This window comes from Aegilops tauschii, chromosome 5 (assembly GCF_002575655.3).
Source record: "Aegilops tauschii subsp. strangulata cultivar AL8/78 chromosome 5, Aet v6.0, whole genome shotgun sequence".
Taxonomy (NCBI): Eukaryota; Viridiplantae; Streptophyta; class Magnoliopsida; order Poales; family Poaceae; genus Aegilops; species Aegilops tauschii.
In genome coordinates, this window is record NC_053039.3 from 300,196,096 (window position 1) to 300,219,343 (window position 23,248).

Genomic DNA, 23,248 nt, shown 5'->3' on the forward strand with positions numbered 1-23,248 from the left:
ATGCCTCCACAGTCTTGCCGATTTGCTTTTCCAGGCACGTTTGAATCATGCGTTGGTAAGTGGCGCCGGCGTTCTTGAGCCCGAAAGGCATGGTGTTGAAGCAGAAAGGTCCATACGGGGTGATGAATGCCGTTGCGGCCTGGTCGGATTCCCTCATCTTAATTTGATGGTATCCGGAGTACGCGTCGAGGAAACACAGTGAATCGTGTCCCGCGGTTGCATCAATAATCTGGTCGATGCGAGGTAGTGGGAAGGGGTCCTTGGGGCATGCCTTATTGAGGTCTCTGAAGTCGACACACAGGCGCCAGGATTTATCCTTCTTTGGTACCATGACCAGGTTTGCTAGCCAGTCCGGATGTTTGATCTCTCTGATAAACCCGGCTTTGAGTAACTTGGCTAGCTCCTCCCCCATAGCATGTTGTTTGGGTTCGGAAAATCGCCGCAGCGTTTGCTTGACTGGCTTGTATCCCTTCAGTATATTGAGACTATGTTCGGCCAGCGCGCGTGGGATTCCTGGCATATCCGAGGGGTGACAGGCGAAGATGTCCCAGTTCTCGCGCATGAACGCACGTAATGCAGTGTCGACCGTCTGGTCCAGCTGTGCCCCAATGGAAGCTGTTTTCTTGGGATCCGTCGGGTGGACTTGAAATTTGACTATCTCGTCAGCTGACTTGAAAGATGTGGATTTAGGCCTTTTATCAAGAACTACGTCGTCCCTATCCACTGTGGAACGCAGAGCGGTGAGTTCCTCGGGCGCTAGGGCTTCAGACAGTGCCTCAAGGGTCAGGGATGCGGTTTTATTTTCGGCGCGGAGTGCTATGTCCGGATCACTGGAGATAGTGATAACACCATTGGGCCCGGGCATTTTGAGCTTCATATACCCGTAATGAGGTATGGCTTGAAAGCATGTGAATGCATCTCGCCCTAACAGGGCATGATATCCGATGTTGAAAGGAGCCACCTTGAAGATTATCTCTTCGGACCTATAGTTTTCTGGTGTGCCGAATACCACATCCAGTTTAATTTTCCCTGAGAATCTTGCTTCCCTGTTGGGGATGATTCCTCTAAAGGATGTATTGCTCTTCTCAATGCAACTCCTGTCCATTTGCATTTTATTGAGCGTGTCCTCATAGATGAGGTTCAATCCGCTGCCACCGTCCATTAGCACTTTAGTGAGCCGAAAGCCATCCACGATTGGGTTTAGGACCAGAGCGGCTGGTGCCTGGACTGAGCGGGATCTTGGTTCATCATCGGCATTGAAAGTAATTGCCGTATCGTTGCAATGGTTTATTGCTGCTACTTGGCAGACTTTGGCAAGGTCACGAAGTGCCCATTTGCGCCTATTATTTGGTGAGAAGGTCTCGAAGACTGTGAGTACTTCGGGACCGTCGTCCTCCGAAGAGTACTTTTCTGGGGTAGTGTTAGTGAGGATACCCTCACCGCTCTTGGCCACTTGCCGGAGTATCCAACATGCCCGTAGGCTGTGCGTTGGTTCGGTATCCGGCGTCATGTGTATTTGACATGGCCTATCGAGCCATTCCTCGAAGACAGTTCTATGTCCCATAAAGGGCTTAATTTTCTTGTCCACGGGATGATGATCAGGTTCCCCACGAGGGTGCATCCTTTTTGCCCGTCCGGGAGATGGCTTAAAGGCCTGCGGTTCCAAGCGGGCTGTCTGAGTTTTCCAAGCCATTGCGCAGTATTTCTGTACTATGTGTGCCAAATCTGCAAAGTGTAGTATGCGACGGCAATTGAAGGCATTAAGGATTCCCTCATCCATACAATTGTTGCTAAATACTAAAATTGCGTCCTCGTCGCAGCAGTCTTTTATCTTGTTTTTAACAAGGAGGAATCTGGCCCAAAAGTGATGGACTGTCTCCCGAGGCTGTTGTCATACGTACATTAGGTCGCATATGTCTGGAGGGCCGGAATTTCTTGGAGAATATTGCTTGTGGTGGGTGGGCGGGCTTAAATTCGCACCCTAACCCACTGTGGAATCCGGAGTTTGAAGAATTTATGAGGTTGCCAGCCCAGGCTCCGGAGTGTTCGGTGAATTCTCAGGCTTAACGTTCGATTCTGTGTTCGGAGGACAGGGAGTGTCCTCTCGAGGATGGGTATCCGGTTCTCCAAGTTCGGAAATCCAAACATAGTTTGTTCTCAACGTGGGAGAAGAGTTATTGTCAGCTTGTTCCTCCACAACCACTACCTGATGGGTGATTAGAGGAGATTAAATTTCTCTCTGATCGGGTTTAAGCCTGATCCGATCATAGTCAGTTGAGACCCGCAGGGCGGCGACGCGATCTAGCAGCTCGTTCAAAGACGATAGATCTACCGGATCCATCTTGTCGGAGTATTCGGGGCTGATACGAAGAGGGTTTTCGGCGACTTGGGGGGTTGCCTTTGGCTTAGCGGTCGAACGGGCACCCACGGTGAAGTCGCCAAGCTGGAGGGTTTGCCCTGAAACTAGGGCTCCTCCGGAAGTGATGCTGTCCCTGATGACAAGGCGAGCCATCGATCCTTCTGTCGATGCCACAGAGGAACTCTCAATGAAAGCACCAATGTTGGTGTCAAAACCGGCAGATCTCGGGTAGGGGGTCCTGTCGTAGAATTGTTACGGCAGATGTCCTTAGCATGAGGACTTAGTCGTGAGGCCAGCATATCTATGTAGTAGCTTGAGAGGGGTTGATTGGGATGATAGACGCAGGGCGGATCAACGCACAAGACAAGGGTTTAGACAGCTTCGGGCCCCGGGAAACATCATCCGGTAACAACCCTACGTGCTGTTTGAGGCTAGGTCTCATTATGATCACCGGAGAGTCGCCGGCTCCCGCTCTCGGTGTTTAGCCCTAGAGATTATTTCTTGTTCCTTGTCCCTCTTCGGGGTGCCCTACCCCTCCTTATATAAGTTAGAGGGGCGGGTTACATGTGGAGTCCTAGTAGGACTAGGACTAGTCTATCTTCTCTTACAAGTTAATTACAAGTCCGGGTCTTGCTTCCTCGTAAAGGAAATATTTGTCATCCCTTTCCTTTTAAGCCGGCCCACCATAACATGAGCCGGCCTTCTGGGCCTTGGGCCTAGTCTTCTATCTGACCCGCGGTTGGGGTTATCCATGAATCGTCAGGCTCGTGAGTCGTCTGACAGTGAGCCGCCAGACCCGTGAGTTGCCAATCCTCCGGCGGGTCACGGTGAAGCGCCAAGTCCGGCCGGGTCATACCGCGGGGTATATCCCCGACATTAGCCCCCAGTTTAATTTGGATTTATCCATGTTAAACTAATCTGCAATATAAACACAAGAACAAATTTGACAGGTTGTGTTCCAGGTTAAATATTCTTTGTAAGCCGGCACTTGATCATCCTTAAGTCCTTGTCATCTTCCTTCTTGATATGTATCCATAGCAAATCTCTTTAGCAGATATGTTCAAATTTTGCCAATGCAAAAAATCCAGATACTTCCTTTGAAAATCCGGGTCAACAGGCCAGCTTCAGAGTCAATTTGCTGACATTGGTCTCTTGTTGAGAAATATTGTAAGACATAATCCACTTGAGTCGGCTTTCAATGCTCTGACTTGACAAAAACATTGGTCTTCAAATACTCAACTTATATTCAGCCGGCTTAAAGATATAAAACTTGCCAGTTTATGAGTACCAAAATTGCCGGGTTATAAAAGTTGATACTTCCGGGTCATGATTGTTGCCAACGCCGGTTCATGATTATTGATGACGCCGGATTGTAGACACAGGGTCATAATGATTGGTGATGCCGGGTCAATCTGGTTTGCTCAAAACAAAGGATTTGAAAATATTTCTTCGATAATAATATAATACCTGTAGCCCCCAAGTCTTGAGGAGAACAAAGTGATGGCTTAAGACTTGCTTCAATATAAATGCTGCCACTTTGAAGAAATCCATATTGTTCATCTCAGTCACTAGTAAAAACTGAATACTCCATATTATGTAGCCTCCAAGTGTCGGGTTGTCATGCTTGCAGCAACCTGGGACTTGTAATTGCCTCATGCTCATATAAACTTCAACCAGCGTAGCCCCCAAGGGCCGGGTCAGTAAGATATTACCGAGCTGGGACTTTGTATATGATTTAATGATAATAACAGTATATGATGTAATCTCCACCATGGGCTTGAACCCACGTCCACAAGGTTAAGAGCTTTGTACTCTATCAACTGAATAGTGGATCTTTCAATATAATGGATTAAGGCTTGTGTACCTTGAATTTTCGACAGGAGCAATTGGTAGCCCCTAAGGGCCGGCTCATTACAATGTGATGAGTCGGGTCTTCAATAAGATGAGCAAAAAATGACTTTGCATTAGCCCCCAAGTGCCAGGTCGTAAGCCTGCAGCGACTCGGGACTATTCTTTCCATTGTAGAATAAATCATATCCATTGATAAAATAATAGCCATTGCGCCAAAGCGACTTTGAATACCTCTTCTGTTGATAAGTCAATCCGGAGTTTAAATACCCGGCGGCTCTTGGCCGATGGCGATTTAATACGCCTAAATTGTAAGCCGGAATTTGTACAACCCGGTGGCTTATAACCTTTGAGAAAATCAAGAATTGATAACCCTTTTGAGACACCAATTTCAATCTTTGATGATGGGCTTGAATTTAATCATTTATGTAAGTCATAGCTCTGCAGAGTTTAAACAACATATGCCCTGGCGACTTAACGTCAAAAACCAGGGCGGGTAACCACCCAAATGTAGTCTTATCCTGCACGCAAGTAGATCACAAGAACCCTTGGCGGTTTACCGCAGGGCGGGTCATAATATCTCACATATAACCATTGATGTGTAACAAGGAGTCACAGATAAGCCTGTTATGAATCATAACATTGAAACATAACTATAATAATAATATTATACCTGTGATATTGAATTTTCACTGCCGGTTTATGTGACCTGTGCAGTAAGGGTGATAACCCAATCTTTAGAAATCAAGACTTCCAAATGTTTATGATTGTCATATGATGGCGACTTATCATCCAAATTCAAACCGGGTTAAATAGCAAGCACTCATATACACTTTAGATATGATCAAAAGAGCTTCAAATAAAATCCAAAAATTGTTTGCAAAAGAGACTTCAAAAAATTTGAGGCTTCTGATTCGAATACGATCAGAAAACCGTCCCAAAGGGGTTAAGCTAAGACTCGAATACGATCATAAAGCCCCCAGTGGCTTTGGCGTTGCCGATCAAGAGGGTACCGACAGCTATGTTCTCTTTGGTTCGAATACGACCTATGTTTGAACAGGAAGCCCCCAAATGACCTTGAGAGTTGTTTAACGACGCTGATTCGAATACGATCCACATCGGTTCCCAAAAGGGGTTGAGCTATGATTCGAATACGATCAAGAAGCCCCCTAGTGAGCTCGGCAGTGTGCCGATCAAGAGGGTACCGACAGCTATGTTCTCTTTGGTTCGAATACGACCTATGTTTGAACAGGAAGCCCCCTAGTGATCATGAGAATATTTAACGACTCTGATTCGAATACGATCAGGGTCACACCTAAAGGGTTAAGCTAAATTCGAATACGATCAGCTCCCCATGGTCCTTAAAGCAGGGTACCTATGTTTGGGTTGTGCTTTGTAACAGACTCTTTTAGGTCCCTTTAATTTTCCTGAGAACTCGAACTTTTGCGAGAGATAAATTCTTTTTGAACCGGAAAAACCGGATATTGAGAGTTTCAAAGCTTTGTGATAAACAAATTTACCTTGAACCGGATTTTGAACCGGATCTGAGAGCTTCAAAACTTTGTGGCAGATAAATTTCCCTTGAACCGGATTTTAAACCGGATATTTAAGAGCTTCAGTGCTTTGTGGGAGATGTCAAGTCTCTTGAGCCGGATCTAAAACGAAATCCTTCTTTTTAAGCCGGATATTTTCTGACGGCCTTTAAACTTTTCACTAATACGGCGGTAGCCTCCGGGACCAGATTATTTTTTTCCCTCCAATGACCCGGAGTTCTTGAATGCATTGAAACCAACCAATGCTGTCGAGTCATATTATTGTAGCCCCCAAGTCTCAAGATGACTCGAGGAGTTGGCTTTGAGACTCTCCATATTGACCATAGCATAAGGTGTATATCCTTGGTGCTGATAGCGCGATGTGAATCCACAGAAGGTTGAAGTGACTGCGGCGGGTTATAAATGATCCCGTATGAGCCGTGTCAGCAACTCGGCCAATGGTTCCTTCCAACTGGATGTTTTGAAGTTAACCAAACTGTAGTGGCGGCGACTTGTGCGCCTGCCCATTGAGCCGTCCAGTGCCGACGGCGGCTGATAACACATGACAAGTTTCCTCCAAGCCGTTGGAAGAAAACCGGTCTTCCCAAGTAGTGACTTGCTCATGTTCAATAATCCGCTCATGTAGACAGATGCAGTCCTGGTGTGTCGATGTAGACCAGGCCGCAATAGACGGATGGAAAAGACGACCGCCACATCAGAGGCAGCTCAAACAGATGAACCGGCTGCAGCGCTGTAAACCGGCGCGAGCGAGTCAACCATGTTTGTTTTGACGTAGTGAACAAATGTCCTGATTCGCCCGGGCAACAGATGAGTCGGCCGCGGCTCTGTAAGCCGGCGCGGACGGGCGAGTTAATGTAAACCGAGCCACAGAGGATGGTGACCTTGCACACGTTCATTCTCCGGGCAGGATGACACGGACGAAACCCCGGTGCAGCACGTTGCCATTGCTCGCTCCATACCCACAATATAACACCTCATTCACAACGAACAATTGTCCTGCATCAAAAAGTATTGCAAGCCAAAGTATTTGTTGTTTTTAAAGAAAGCAATATGTAATATAAAAACATATTGGATGGATTTCACCTGATACGTCAGGCCAGTAGTTATCCACCGCGGAGTTGATGATCACCGCGGCGAGGTTAAAACCAATCACGAGCGAGTCGGCTACGGATATAGACAAATGAGTCGGCTGAGGTTTTGGAAACCGGTGCAGACGAGCAAGTTGTCCTCCGCGTTGTAAGCTGGTGCGGACGCGTGAACCGGCAAGTCAGCCGACGTGTTGATGTAAATTGGGCCGCAGAGGCGGCGGCTGGCACACGTGTTCGTCGAGCAACATGACACGGCCATCGCTCTTGCAGTGAACCATTGCCCTGCATAAACGATATTACCGACCAAGGCAAAGATAAACTTGTTCTTTGACAAAAATAATATGTGCCAATAAAATAGACCTTAGATGGATAGCACCTGATTTGTTTTAGCCGGAAATAACCCGCCACGAAGTTGATGATCACTAGATGAAACTGAAATCACTCACGGGTGAGTCGGCCGCGGGAGCAGACAGATGAGTCGGCCCGGCGTTGTAAGCCGGTGCGGACGAGAAAGTTGTCCTCCGCATTGTAAACCGGCGCGGACGTGTGAACCTGCCGCGAGGGCGGACGGGCGAGCCATCCGTGGTGTTGTAAGGCGGTGCGGACGGGCGAGTCGGCCGGCGCGTTGATGTAAACCGGACCGTGATACGCATATCCGTGAAGCTGCGCGGCACAGCCGAACGTGCCTCCGCGGTATAATACCACCCCTTTTTCTTTTAGTAGCCGTCCTGGTATTTTTTGCCGGATGAACACGGACGCTCGCGCTGGATAATGCACAATGCTGCTTTTGTTTTTGACAAAAGAATTGATTGGTTCTCTTGTCTTCAAGTGCCTGAGGTCTCCACGTGACCTTCCCCCTTTCTTTTTAAACAAGTCCAGAACAATGCACACACTCGGGGGTTGACGGACCAATGGATGGACCACTCGGGGGTTGACCCTTGCCCGCACACGCGTTTGTTGATTGATCGGATTTAACAGATCACTTTGCATCAGCGGCGCACAGCAGAACTCCAAACCCTTGCGTCGGCGGCTTATTCGCTATGGGCGACTCACGGCCGCGGGCGTGAGCTTTGCGCGAGGGCGGCTCAAAGTGGAGACGACCCGACAATCCGGTGAGGTGAGTTGACGAAACGGCGGCCCGGGGTGCGGCCGTTGATCGCAGCAGAACAGTAGCGGGAGGCAAGGCCGCGTGTGAGGACGCGCGCCCGGGGAGGCTGGACTCGTACCCAGTGACAGATAGCAGCGGCGGCAATCGAAGACAGGGCCACTTCAGCGAGAGGGAAAACAAAACCGGGGCGGTCCGACAGCGCGCCAGTACGAGGTCGAGTCGGAGCTGAGGAACAGTGGGGCCGGCTTGGCGCGGCAACGATGCACGTCCGAGGAATCTCACGCCCGTTAACTTTCTCTAACGAGCCGTCGTTGGCGCTGGTGATTGGACCTGTTGCCAGCTTGACCCGGTGTTGCAATCCTTGTCCAAACATGCATGCTCACATGAAGCAGGGCAGGTTGCCTCCTCAAAATCACTTTATGCAATCCGTAACAACGTATAGTCTTGCCTTCAAGCAACAGTAGCATAATTGTTTATTGAAGTAGTACTACTCCGAGCAACAGTAGCAATAGTCTTTGGCAGATCAATTTATGAAAGCACCTCGTATTTTGACTCTTGCCCACACGCGCCTGTCGACGTAGATTGATCTGACGTGGTGTACGGCAGCTGGAGCACAATTCCTGACGGCCTCAAAAAATTGATCTTCTATCCGGATTTAACGGATGGCGTTTCATCGGCGATACGCATAGGAACGCCAAACCCTAAATTCCCTTGAACTCAAAACTCATACTGGAGAGTTGCAAACTTCTCGATCCCTGGGAGCGAACCCTCCAAGAACTCAACACCACCGTGCGCAGGCCCCACGGTGGGCGCCAACTGTCGTGGAATTGTTACGACAGATGTCCTTAGCATGAGGACATAGTCGTGAGGCCAGCGTATCTATGTAGTAGCTTGAGAGGGGTTGATTGGGATGAGAGATGCAGGGCGGATCAACGCGCAAGACAAGGGTTTAGACAGCTTCGGGCCCCGGGAAACATCATCCGGTAACAACCCTACGTGCTGTTTGAGGCTAGGTCTCATTATGATCACCGGAGAGTCGCCGGCTCCCGCTCTCGGTGTTTAGCCCTAGAGATTATTTCTTGTTCCTTGTCCCTCTTCGGGGTGCCCTGCCCCTCCTTATATAAGTTAGAGGGGCGGGTTACATGTGGAGTCCTAGTAGGACTAGGACTAGTCTATCTTCTCTTACAAGTTAATTACAAGTCCGGGTCTTGCTTCCTCGTAAAGGAAATATTCGTCATCCCTTTCCTTTTAAGCCGGCCCACCATAACATGAGCCGGCCTTCTGGGCCTTGGGCCTAGTCTTCTATCTGACCCGCCGTCGGGGTCATCCGTGAATCGTCAGGCTCGTGAGTCGTCTGACAGTGAGCCGCCAGACCCGTCAGTTGCCAATCCTCCGGCGGGTCACGGTGAAGCGCCAAGTCCGGCCGGGTCATACTTCCGGCCGGGTCATACCGCGGGGTATATCCCCGAGAGGTCCCGAACTATGCATCTAAGGATCAAAGGTAACAGGAGGCAGGGGACACAATGTTTACGCAGGTTCGGGCCCTCTTGATGGAGGTAATACCCTACTTCCTGCTTGATTGACTTTGATGAGTATAGGGGTTACAAGAGTTGATCTACCTCGAGATCGTAATGGCTAAACCCTAGATGTCTAGCCTGTCTAATTATGATTGCCTCTACTGACTAAACCCTCCGGTTTATATAGACACCGGAGGGGGCTAGGGTTGTACAGAGTCGGTTTACAGGGAAAGGAATCTTCATATCCACACGCCAAGCTTGCCTTCTACGCCAAGGAGAGTCCCATCCGGACACGGGGGAAAGTCTTCCGTCTTGTATCTTCACGGCCCATCAGTCCGGCCCGCATCACATAGCTCGGACGCCCGAAGACCCCGTAATACAGGACTCCCTCAAGTGCGCTTTGGAAATAATTCGTAACTTAGCAGCCGTTAAACCCATGAACGATTCCGACATTGATGCGTTGGGAGTCAGGGTGCTTGACAGTTTTTGTGCGGACCTTGCCCCGTCACTTCCTGAGTCAGAGCAGGATGAGGAACTCACCTCCCCTAGGGACTCGATCCATGTAGATATTCCTGAAGTTAGGTCCACAGAGTCCGGTTGTGAGGACCGGATGGAGGATCAGAATAAGCCTAAGCGAAAGTGGAAACGGAAGGTTTATCCAGTTTCGGCTGTGCGTAGAAGTGCTAGGATCCGTACATCAAAAAATTCCATGATGAAATATGAGAGGCATTTTCTGGAATAGAAGAGGTCTTAAAGACTTGGCTAAAAGAAGGTTTCTAGCGGATGCGTCTATCGAACACCACTTGGATTTTATTGCCCTTTCCGAAACTGGAAGGGACAATTTTACCCCCCAGTTCCTTAGTACTTTATCGAGGGTGTCGATTTCGACTGGAATTGCCTACCTCCAAGAGGAAGGTCCGGTGGGATCTTACTTGGGGTTAAATGTGAGTCGTTGGAAGTTTGAAGTGTGGTCATGGGAGATTTTGCGGTAAAATTCCGAGTCAGATCAAAGGACGATGGGTTTAATTGGGCATTGGTGGCGGTGTATGGTGCCGCGCAGCCAGAGCACAAACCTGATTTTTGGATGATCTGGTCCGTATTTGCGATAGCGAGCAGCTCCCAATCCTCGTTGGGGCAATTTTAACATTATTCGAAGGAGGGAGGAAAAGAATAATGATAATTTTGATGGCAGATGGTCGTTTATGTTCAATACCATAATCGAAAGCCTGGATCTTAGAGAGATAGAGCTTTATGGTAGGAAACTCACTTGGGCTAATACGTTGCCAAATCCGACATTTGAGAAGCCGGACCGTGTCCTCTCTAGCGTCGAATGGGAGCAGAAGTTTCCCCTGGTAACAGTCCAAGCGTTATCACGCGCAATCTCGGATCACACCTCGTTGTTAGTTGATTCTGGCGGGGCCACCTATGTGGCGAATAAGAACTCTTTTTCTTTTGAATAAGCGTGGTTTGAAAGGGAAGGGTTCCTAGATCTGATAGCAAGAGAATGGGCTAAAGATTCAGGAGGGAGGTCTCCTGTTGAACGATGGCAGAATAAGATTAGGCATCTACGAAGATTCCTTCGTGGATGAGCTAAGCATATGCATGGGATTTATAAGGCTGAAAAGGAAAGGCTCCTTGGCCTCATTCAATCCCTAGATTTAAAAGCCGAGTCCACCATTTTAGATACCAGAGAGCTGGAGACTAAAGTGGAGGCGGAGTTGAGACTGAAAGAACTCCTTTGTGAGGAGGAATTGAAGTGGGCTTTGCGAGCTAAGGTTCGCAAAATAGTCCAAGGGGATGACAACACTCAATTCTTTCATATGATTGCAAATGGCAAACACCGAAACAAGAGAATATTTCAGCTTGAGCAGGATGAGGGGACAATTTTAGGACAGGAAAACCTAAAAGTTTATATAACAGAGTACTATAAGCAGCTGTTTGGGCCTCCGGAGGATAACTTCGTATCCTTAGATGAGTCCATGGTTGAGGATGTCCCTCAACTTGCGGTGGATGAGAATGATATTTTGACCGCCCCATTTACGGAGAAAGAGGTGTTTGAGGCCATTTCACAAATGAAGAACAATAAGGCTTCAGGGTCGGATGGTTTTCCGGCGGAGTTTTATAAAAAGTGCTTATCAAAGGGGATTTGCTTCCGATGTTCCATGATTTATTCTCTGGACAGCTTCAGTTATTTCAACTAAATTTTGGAACGATAACTTTACTGCCTAAGAAGACAGAGGCCGTTCGTATTGAGCAGTTCAGGCCTATCTGTCTTCTTAATGTAAGTTCCAAAATTTTCACCAAAGTCGGGACCAATAGACTCACGCAAATTGCACTCTCTGTGGTGCAACTGTCCCAGACTGCTTTCATGCCGGACAGAAACATCCTAGAAGGGGTTGTTGTCATACATGAAACACTCCATCAAATTCACACGAAAAAACAAGACGGGGTTGTTTTCAAAGTAGATTTTGAGAAAGCATACGATATGGTCAAATGGCCTTTCCTTCAACAGGCTCTGCGTATGAAAGGTTTTGATCAGACCTGGAGACACCAGGTAGAATATTTCACACAAAAAGGGAGTGTTGGGATTAAAGTGAATGACGACATAGGTCACTACTTCCAAACACACAAAGGTCTGAGGCAAGGAGATCTGATGTCACCTATTCTATTCAACATAGTGGTCGATATGTTGACAATTCTTATAGGAAGGGCTAAGGATGTGGGTCAGGTAGGTGGCCTCGTTTCGCACTTAGTCAACGGAGGTGTATCCATCCTACAGTACGCTGATGATACTATCATCTTCATGGAGCATGACTTGGAAAAAGCGTGAAACATGAAGCTGGTGTTATGCTTATTCAAACAATTGACCGGGTTAAAGATTAACTTCCATAAGAGCGAATTGTTCTGTTTTGGAAGAGCTAATGATGACCAAGAGGCATACAAACAATTGTTCGGGTGTGAGTTGGGGGTTTTACCCTTCACATATTTAGGTATACCAATCCACCATCGTAAGCTGACCAACAGAGAATGGAAGTGCATTGAGGATCGATTTGAAAAGAAACTCAGCTGCTGGAAGGGCAAGCTGATGTCATATGGAGGCCGATTAATTCTTATTAATTCGGTCCTCATGAGTATGCCTATGTTTCTCCTCTCCTTTTTCGAGGTACCAGTTGGAACCTAGAAAAAGGCTAGATTTCTATCGATCACGTTTCTTCTGGCAGAGTGATGAACTAAAACGAAAGTACAAACTTGCTAAATGGTATATCATTTGTAGGCCGAAAGACCAAGGGGGTCTAGGTATTGAAAATCTGGAGGTGAATAATAGATGTCTTCTTAGCAAGTGGTTGTTTAAGCTTTTTGTAGAGACGGAGGCCACTTGGGCTCAGATCCTGCGTAACAAGTACCTTCACTCTAGAACCTTATCCCAGGTGATAGAGAGACCGACTGATTCGCCTTTTTGGAAAGGATTGATGAGAGTTAAATCACTCTTTTTCAACAGGACAAGGTTTATAGTTGGAAACGGTACCACTACGAGGTTCTGGGAGGATACATGGCTAGGGGAGACGCCCCTCGCACTCCAATATCCTTCTCTGTATAGCATTGTTCAGCGTAGAGATGCGTATGTTGCAACAGTGTTGCAGCCCACTCCGCTCAATATTCAATTTCGGAGGACGCTAGTGGGAAATCGTTGGGATGCGTGGCTCCATCTTGTGAGAAGATTGATGGATGTTCAGCTGTCTCAACAGCCCGATCGGTTATGCTGGAAACTAACTAAGAATGGAGAGTTTTCGGTCAAATTCATGCATTTGGATGTTATCAATTCTAGCGCGATTCCTCGTTCAAAGCATGTTTGGAAAGTCAAAGTACCTTTGAAAATCAAAGTGTTTATGTGGTTTGTGCATAAACAAGTTATTTTAACTAAGGATTATTTGGCGAAATGCAATTGGATAGGATCTACAAGATGTAGCTTTTGCGACCAACATGAATCTATCAAACACCTCTTTCTTGATTGCCCTCTGGCATAAAATTTGTGGTGGTCGGTTCACATAGCTTTCAACATTGCTCCTTCGAATTCTATGAACGCGTTATTTGGGATGTGGCTAGATGGGATAGATTTCGAAACAACGAGACACATTCGTGTAGGAGTATGTTCTTGATTATAGGCAGTCTGGAACTGCAGAAATGATTTGGTCTTTAAGAGAACAACAAATATCCATTTTTTGTAGGTTATTTTCTGGGCCGCTGCGTTCATCCGTATGTGATCGCTACTCACTCCGACGGAGGCCAGGGAGCGTTTGGTTACTAGATCTACCCGATGGGAGATGGTAGCTCGGGCTATTTTCAACCGTTTTGGATGGCGGTCATGTAATAGGATAGGCATTTAGTGTTCCTATCTCTGTTTACCGACCGGTTGTGGCTCCTCTTTTACTGTTTAGCTCTTGATGAAACTCTATTTTGTTCCTTGATCGAGACAGGAAGACTTGTACTAGACCATTTGCTTTTTAAAAATCAAGGCCGTATGCATCGTTCTCATGCAGAGGCTGGGATAAACCCCCTTTTCGAAAAAAACTTGCAACTAGGGGTCCTCAACAAACAGGCAACCCCTAGTTGTGAGTCGATGCTTGACATGCAACTGGGGACGCTTGACAAAAAGACACACACACACACCCTAGTTGCGAGTCGATGGTTGACATGCAACTGGGGACCCTAAACACTCACATTCTTAGTTGCGAGTCGATGGGCAGCTTGCAACTGGGGCCACGGCAAAACACACACACACACACACACCCTAGTTGCGAGTTGATGGTCAACTTGCAACTCGGGGTCCTCAACAAACACACACCCCCTAGTTGCGAGTTGATGGTTGACATGCAACTGGGGACCCTTGACAACAAGACACACACACCCCTAGTTGTGAGTCGGTTCTCGACATGCAACTGGGCACCCTCGACACACACACACATACACACACATCCTTAGTTGCAAGTCGATGGGCGGCTTGTAACTAGGGGCCACGACAAAACACACACACACACCCTAGTTGCGTGTCGATGCTTAACTTGCAACTCGGGGTCCTCAACAAACACATAACCCCTGGTTTCGAGTCGATGGTTGACATGCAACTGGGGACACTTGATAAAAAGACAACAACACACACACACACCTCCCCTAGTTGCGAGTCGATTATACATGCAACTGGGCACCGTCGACAAACAAACACAAACACACACACACACACACACTACACACACACACACATGTCCTGAGTTTGTGAGTCGATGGGCGGCTTGCAACTGGGGGCCACGACAAAACACACACGCACACACAGACGCCCTAGTTGCGAGTTGATGGTCAACTTGCAACTGGGGGTCCTCAACAAACACACAACCCCTAGTTGCGAGTCGATGGTTGACTTGCAACTGGGTCCTCAACAAGCACACACACACACATCCTTAGTTGTGAGTCGATGGTTGGCATGCAAATGGGGACGCTTGACAAACACACACACACACACACACACACTAGTTGTGAGTTGATAGTCAACTTGCAATTGGGGGTCCTCAGCAAACACACACACCCTAGTTGCGAGTCGATGGGCTTCATGCAACTGGGGATCCTCGACACACACACACACACACACACACATCCTGAGATGCGAGTCGTGGGCGGCTTGCAACTAGGGGCCACGACAAAACACACACACACACACACACACCCTAGTTGCGAGTCGATGGTCAACTTGCAACTGGGGGTCCTCAGCAAACACACAACCCCTAGCTGCGAGTCAATGGTTGACATGCAACTAGGGACGCTTGACAAACACACACACCCCTAGTTGCAAGTCGATGGTTGACATGCAACTGGGGACCCTTGACAAACACACACATTCTTAGTTGTGAGTCGATGGGAGGGCCACAACAAAACACACACAAACGCACCCCCTAGTTGCGAGTCGATGGTCAACTTGCAACTGGGTGTGCCGACAAAAACAACGCACCCCCTAGTCGCTAGTCGGTTATCGACATGCGACTAGGGGACCCTCGACAAACACAGACACACACAAACAACAACAACTACTACTACTACAACTACGACACATCCCAGTTGCTAGTTGATGGTTGACTTGCAACTGGGGTACGGTTGCAAGTCGATGGTTGAGTTGCAACTGAGGCAAACTACAAGAAAACGAAACGAAAAATAACATAGTTGCGAGTCAATGGTTGACTTGCAACTGGGGCAACTACAAAACTATGACACATCCCAGTTGCCAGTCGATGGTTGACTTGCAACTAGAGCACGGTTGCGAGTCAATGGTTTAGTTGCAACTGAGGCAACCTACAAAAAAATGAAAAATAACCTTGTAGCGAGTCAATGGTTGACTTGCAACTGGGGCAACTACGAAACGACAACACATCCTAGTTGAGAGTCGATGGTTGACTTGCAACTGGGGCACGATTATGAGTTGATAGTTGACTTCCAACTGAGGCGTGAAGGAAATATGCCCTAGAGGCAATAATAAAGTTATTATTTATTTCCTTATATCATGATAAATGTTTATTATTCATGCTAGAATTGTATTAACCGAAAACTTAGTACATGTGTGAATACATAGACAAACATAGTGTCACTAGTATGCCTCTACTTGACTAGCTCGTTAATCGAAGATGGTTGAGTTTCCTAGCCATGGACATGAGTTGTCATTTGATTAACGAGATAACATCATTAGGAGAATGATGTGATTGACATGACCCATTCTGTTAGCTTAGCACTTGATCGTTTAGTATGTTGCTATTGCTTTCTTCGTGACTTATACATGTTCCTATGACTATGAGATTATGCAACTCCCGTTTACCGGAGGAACACTTTGTGTGCTACCAAACGTCACAACGTAACTGGGTGATTATAAAGGTGCTCTACAGGTGTCTCCGAAGGTATTTTTTGGGTTGGCGTATTTCGAGATTAGGATTTGTCACTCCGATTGTCGGAGAGGTATCTCTCGGCCCACTCGGTAATGCACATCATTATAAGCCTTGCAAGCATTGTAACTAATGAGTTAGTTGCGGGATGATGTATTACGGAACGAGTAAAGAGACTTGCCGGTAACGAGATTGAACTAGGTACTGAGATACCGACGATCGAATCTCGGGCAAGTAACATACCGATGACAAAGGGAACAACATATGTTGTTATGCGGTTTGACCGATAAAGATCTTTGTAGAATATGTGGGAGCCAATATGAGCATCCAGGTTCCGCTATTGGTTATTGACCGGAGACGTGTCTCGGTCATGTCTACATAGTTCTTGAACCCGTAGGGTCCGCACGCTTAAAGTTCGATGACGGTTATATTATGAGTTTATGTGTTTTTATCTACTGAAGGTAGTTCGGAGTCCCGGATGTGATCACGGACATGACAAGGAGTCTCGAAATGGTCGAGACATAAAGATCGATATATTGGACAACTATATTTGGACACCGGAATGGTTCCGGGTGAGATCGGGATAATACCGGAGCACCGGGAGGTTATCGGAACCCCCCCGGGAGGTATATGGGCCTTAATGGGCTTTAGTGGAAAGGAGGGGAAAGGAGGAAGGGAGGCCCCCCCCCCAAGCCCAATCCGAATTGGGAGGGGGCCGGCCCCCCTTTCCTTCCTCCCTCCTTCCTCTTCCTTCCCTCTCCCTCTCCAAATAGGAAAAGGAGGAGTCCTACTCCCGATGGGAGTAGGACTCCCCCCTTGGGCGCGCCTCCTCCCCTTGGCCGGCCCTCTCCTCCCCCCTTTATATATGGAGGAGGGGGGCACCCCATAGACACAAATTGATCCCTTGGATCTCTTAGCCGTGTGCGGTGCCCCCTCCACCATAATCCACCTCGATAATATCATAGCAGTGCTTAGGCGAAGCCCTGCGTCGGTAGAACATCATCGTCGTCACCACACCGTCGTGCTGACGGAACTCTCCCTCAAAGCTCGGCTGGATCGGAGTTCGAGGGACGTCATCGAGTTGAACGTGTGCTGAACTCGGAGGTGCCGTGCGTTCGGTACTTGATCGGTCGGATCATGAAGACGTACGACTACATCAACCGCGTTGTGCTAACGCTTCCGCTTTCGGTCTACGAGGGTACATGGACACACTGTCCCCTCTCGTTGCTATGCATCACCATGATCTTGCGTGTGCGTAGGAAATTTTTTGAAATTACTACGTTCCCCAACAGTGGCATCCATGCCAGGTTTTTTGCGTTGATGTTATTTGCACGAGTAGAACACAAGAGAGTTGTGGGCGATACAAGTCATACTGCTTACCAGCATGTCATACTTTGGTTTGGCGGTATTGTTGGATGAAGCGGCCCGGACCGACATTACGCGTACGCTTATGCGAGACTGGTTCTACCGACGTGCTTTGCGCACAGGTGGCTGGCGGGTGTCAGTTTCTCCAACTTTAGTTGAACCGAGTGTGGCTACGCCCGGTCCTTGAGAAGGTTAAAACATCACTAACTTGACGAACTATCATTGTGGTTTTGATGCGTAGGTAAGAACGGTTCTTGCTCAGCCCATAGCAGCCACGTAAAACTTGCAACAACAAAGTAGAGGACGTCTAACTTGTTTTTGCAGGGCATGTTGTGATGTGATATGGTCAAGACATGATGCTATATTTTATTGTATGAGATGATCATGTTTTGTAACCGAGTTATCGGCAACTGGCAGGAGCCATATGGTTGTCGCTTTATTGTATGCAATGCAATCGCCATGTAATTGCTTTACTTTATCACTAAGCGATAGCGATAGTCATAGAAGCAATAGTTGGCGAGACGACAACGATGCTACGATGGAGATCAAGGTGTCGCGCCGGTGACGATGGTGATCATGACGGTGCTTCGGAGATGGAGATCACAAGCACAAGATGATGATGTCCATATCATATCACTTATATTGATTGCATGTGATGTTTATCTTTTATGCATCTTATTTTGCTTTTGATTGACGGTAGCACTATAAGATGATCTCTCACTAAATTTAAAGATAAAAGTGTTCTCCCTGAGTATGCACCGTTGCCAAAGTTCGTCGTGCCCAGACACCACGTGATGATCGGGTGTGATAAGCTCTACGTCCATCTACAACGGGTGCAAGCCAGTTTTTGCACACGCAGAATACTCAGGTTAAACTTGACGAGCCTAGCATATGCAGATATGGCCTCGGAACACTGAGACCGAAAGGTCAAGCGTGAATCATATAGTAGATATGATCAACATAGTGATGTTCACCATTGAAAACTACTCCATTTCACGTTATGATCGGTTATGGTTTAGTTGATTTGGATCACGTGGTCACTTAGATGATTAGAGGGATGTCTATCTAAGTGGGAGTTCTTAAGTAATATGATTAATTGAACTTTAATTTATCATGAACTTAGTCCTGGTAGTATTAGCATATCTATGTTGTAGATCAATAGCTCGCGTTTAGCTCCTCTGTTTTATTTTGATATGTTCCTAGAGAAAACTAAGTTGAAAGATGTTAGTAGCAAAGATGCGGACTAGCTCCGTGGTCTGAGGATTATCCTCATTGCTGCACAGAAGTATTATGTCCTTGATGCACCGCTAGGTGACAGAACTATTGCAGGAGCAGATGCAGACGTTTTGAACGTTTTGACAAGAGCTCGGTATGATAACTGCTTGATATTTTAGTGCACCATGCTTTACGGCTTAGAACCGGGATTTCAAAAAATGTTTTGAACGCCGCGGAGCATATAAGATGTTCCAAGAGTTGAAATTGGTATTTCATACTCATGCCCGTGTCGAGAGGTATGAGACCTCTGACATTACTTTGCCTACAAGATGGAGGAGAATAGCTCAACCAGCAAGCATGTGCTCAGATTGTCTGAGTACTACAATCACTTGAATCAAGTGGGAGTTAAAATTCCAGATAAGATAGTGATTGACAGAGTTCTCTAGTCACTATCACCAAGTTGCTAGAACTTCGTGATGAACTATAATATGCAAGGGATAACGGAAACGATTCCCAAGCTCTTCGTGATGCTGAAATCGACGAAGGTAGAAATCAAGAAAAGCATCAAGTGTTGATGGTTAACAAGACCACTAGTTTCAAGAAAAGGGCAAAGGGAAGAAGGGGAACTTCAAGAAGAACGGCAAGTAAGTTGCTGCTCAAGTGACGAAGCCCAAGTCTGGACCTAAGCCTGAGACTAAGTGCTTCTACTACAAAGGGACTAGTCACTGGAAGCGGAACTGCCCCAAGTATTTAGCGGATAAGAAGGATGGCAAAGTGAACAAAGGTATATTTGATATACATGTTATTGATGTGTACTTTACTAGTGTTTATAGCAACCATGCGGTATTTGATACTAGTTTCAGTTGCTAAGAGTAGTAACTCGAAACGGGAGTTGCAGAATGAACAAAAACTAGTTAAGGGTGAAGTGACAATGTGTGTTGGAAGCAGTTCCAAGATTGATATGATCATCATCGCACACTCCCTATACTTTCGGGATTAGTGTTGAACCTAAATAAATGTTATTTGGTGTTTGCGTTGAGCATGAATATGATTTTGATCATGTTTATTGCAATACAGTTATTCATTTAAATTAGAGAATAATTGTTGTTCTGATTACATGAATAAAACCTTCTATGGTCATACACCCAATAAAAATGGTTTGTTGGATCTCGATTGTAGTGATGCACATATTCATAATATTGAAGTCAAAAGACGCAAAGTTAATTATGATAGTGCAACTTATTTGTGGCACTGCCGTTTAGGTCATATTGGTGTAAAGCGCATGAAGAAACTCCATGCTGATGGGCTTTTGGAATCACTTGATTATGAATCACTTGATGCTTGCGAACCATGCCTCATGGGCAAGATGACTAAGACTCCGTTCTCCGGAGCAATGGAGCGAGCCACTGACTTGTTGGAAATAATACATACCAATGTAAGCGGTCCAATGAGTGTTGTGGCTCACGGCGGGTATCATTGTTTTCTGACCTTCACAGATGATTTGAGCAGATATGGGTATATCTACTTGATGAAACATAAGTCTGAAACTTTTGAAAAGTTCAAAGAATTTCAGAGTGAAGTAGATAATCATCGTAACAAGAAAATAAAGTTTCTACGATCTGATCATAGAGACAAATATTTGAGTTACGAGTTTGGCCTTCAATTAAAACAATGTGGAATAGTTTCACAAACTCATGCCACCTGGAACACCACAGCATAATGGTGTGTCCGAACGTCGTAATCGTACTTTACTAGATATGGTGCGATCTATGATGTTTCTTTCCGATTTACCACTATCGTTTTGGGGTTATGCATTAGAGACAGCTGCATTCACGTTAAAAAGGGCACCATCTAAATCTGTTGAGACGACACCGTATGAACTGTGGTTTGGCAAGAAACCAAAGTTGTCGTTTCTTAAAGTTTGGGGTTGCGATGCTTATGTGAAAAAGTTTCATCCTGATAAGCTCAAACCCAAATCGGAGAAATGTGTCTTCATAGGATACCCAAGGAGACAGTTGGGTACACCTTCTATCACAGATCCGAAGGCAAGACATTCGTTGCTAAGAATGGATCCTTTCTAGAGAAGGAGTTTCTCTCGAAAGAAGTGAGTGGGAGGAAAGTAGAACTTGATGAGGTAACTGTACCTGCTCCCTTATTGGAAAGTAGTTCATCACAGAAATCTGTTCCTGTGACTCCTACACCAATTAGTGAGGAAGCTAATGATGATGATCATGTAACTTCAGATCAAGTTACTACCGAACCTCGTAGGTCAACCAGAGTGAGATCCGCACCAGAGTGGTATGGTAATCCTGTTCTGGAGGTCATGTTACTTGACCATGACGAACCTACGAACTATGAGGAAGCGATGATGAGCCCAGATTCCGCGAAATGGCTTGAGGCCATGAAATCTGAGATGGGATCCATGTATGAGAACAAAGTATGGACTTTGATTGACTTGCCCAATGATCGGCAAGCCATTGAGATTAAATGGATCTTCAAGAGGAAGACGGACGCTGATAGTAGTGTTACTATCTACAAAGCTAGAATTGTCGCAAAAGGTTTTTGACAAGTTCAAGGTGTTGACTACGATGAGAGTTTCTCACTCGTATCTATGCTCAAGTCTGTCCGAATCATGTTAGCAATTGCCGCATTTTATGAAATTTGGCAAATGGATAAACAAAACTGCATTCCTTAATAGATTTATTAAAGAAGAGTTGTATATGATGCAACCAGAAGGTTTTGTCAATCCTAAAGGTGCTAACAAAATATGCAAGCTCCAGCGATCCATCTGTGGACTAGTGCAAGCATCTCGGAGTTGGAATAAACGTTTTGATAGTATGATCAAAGCATATAGTTTTATACACACTTGCGGTGAAGCCTGTATTTACAAGAAAGTGAGTGGGAGCACTACAACATTTCTGATAAGTATATGTGAATAACATATTGTTGATCGGAAATAATGTAGAAATATTCTGCAAAGCATAAAGGAGTGTTTGAAAGGAGTTTTTCAAAGAAAGACCTCGGTGAAGCTGCTTACATATTGAGCATCAAGATCTATAGAGATAGATCAAGACGCTTGATAAGTTTTTTCAATGAGTAGATACCTTGACAAGATTTTGAAGTAGTTCAAAATGGAACAGTCAAAGAAATAGTTATTGCCTGTGTTACAAGGTGTGAAATTGAGTAAGACTCAAAGCCCGACCACGGCAGAAGATAGAAAAAGAATGAAAGTCATTCCCTATGCATCAGCCATAGGTTCTATAAAGTATGCCATGCTGTGTACCAGATCTATTGTATACCCTACACTGATTTTGGCAAGGGGGTACAATAGTGATCTAGGAGTAGATCACTGGACAGCGGTCAAAATTATCCTTAGTGGAATAAGGATATGTTTCTCGATTATGGAGGTGACAAAAAGATTCGTCGTAAAGGGTTATGTCGATGCAAGTTTTGACACTGATCCAGATGACTCTAAGTCTCAATCTGGATACATATTGAAAGTGGGAGCAATTAGCTAGAGTAGCTCCGTGCAGAGCATTGTTGACATAGAAATTTGCAAAATACATACGGATCTGAATGTGGCAGACCCCTTGACTAAATTTCTCTCACAAGCAAAACATGATCACACCTTAGTACTCTTTGGGTGTTAATCACATAGCGATGTGAACTAGATTATTGACTCTAGTAAACCATTTGGGTGTTGGTCACATGCCGATGTGAACTATTGGTATTAAATCACATGGTGATGTGAACTAGATTATTGACTCTAGTGCAAGTGGCGACTGAAGGAAATATGCCCTAGAGGCAATAATAAAGTTATTATTTATTTCCTTATATCATGATAAATGTTTATTATTCATGCTATAATTGTATTAACCGGAAACTTAGTACATGTGTGAATACATAGACAAACATAGTGTCACTAGTATGCCTCTACTTGACTAGCTCGTTAATCGAAGATGGTTGAGTTTCCTAGCCATGGACATGAGTTGTCGTTTGATTAATGAGATCACATCATTAGGAGAATGATGTGATTGACATGACCCATTCCGTTAGCTTAGCACTTGATCGTTTAGTATGTTGCTATTGCTTTCTTCATGACTTATACATGTTCCTATGACTATGAGATTATGCAACTCCCGTTTACCGGAGGAACACTTTGTGTGCTACCAAACATCACAACATAACTGGGTGATTATAAAGGTGCTCTACATGTGTCTCCGAAGGTATTTGTTGGGTTGGCGTATTTCGAGATTAGGATTTGTCACTCCGATTGTC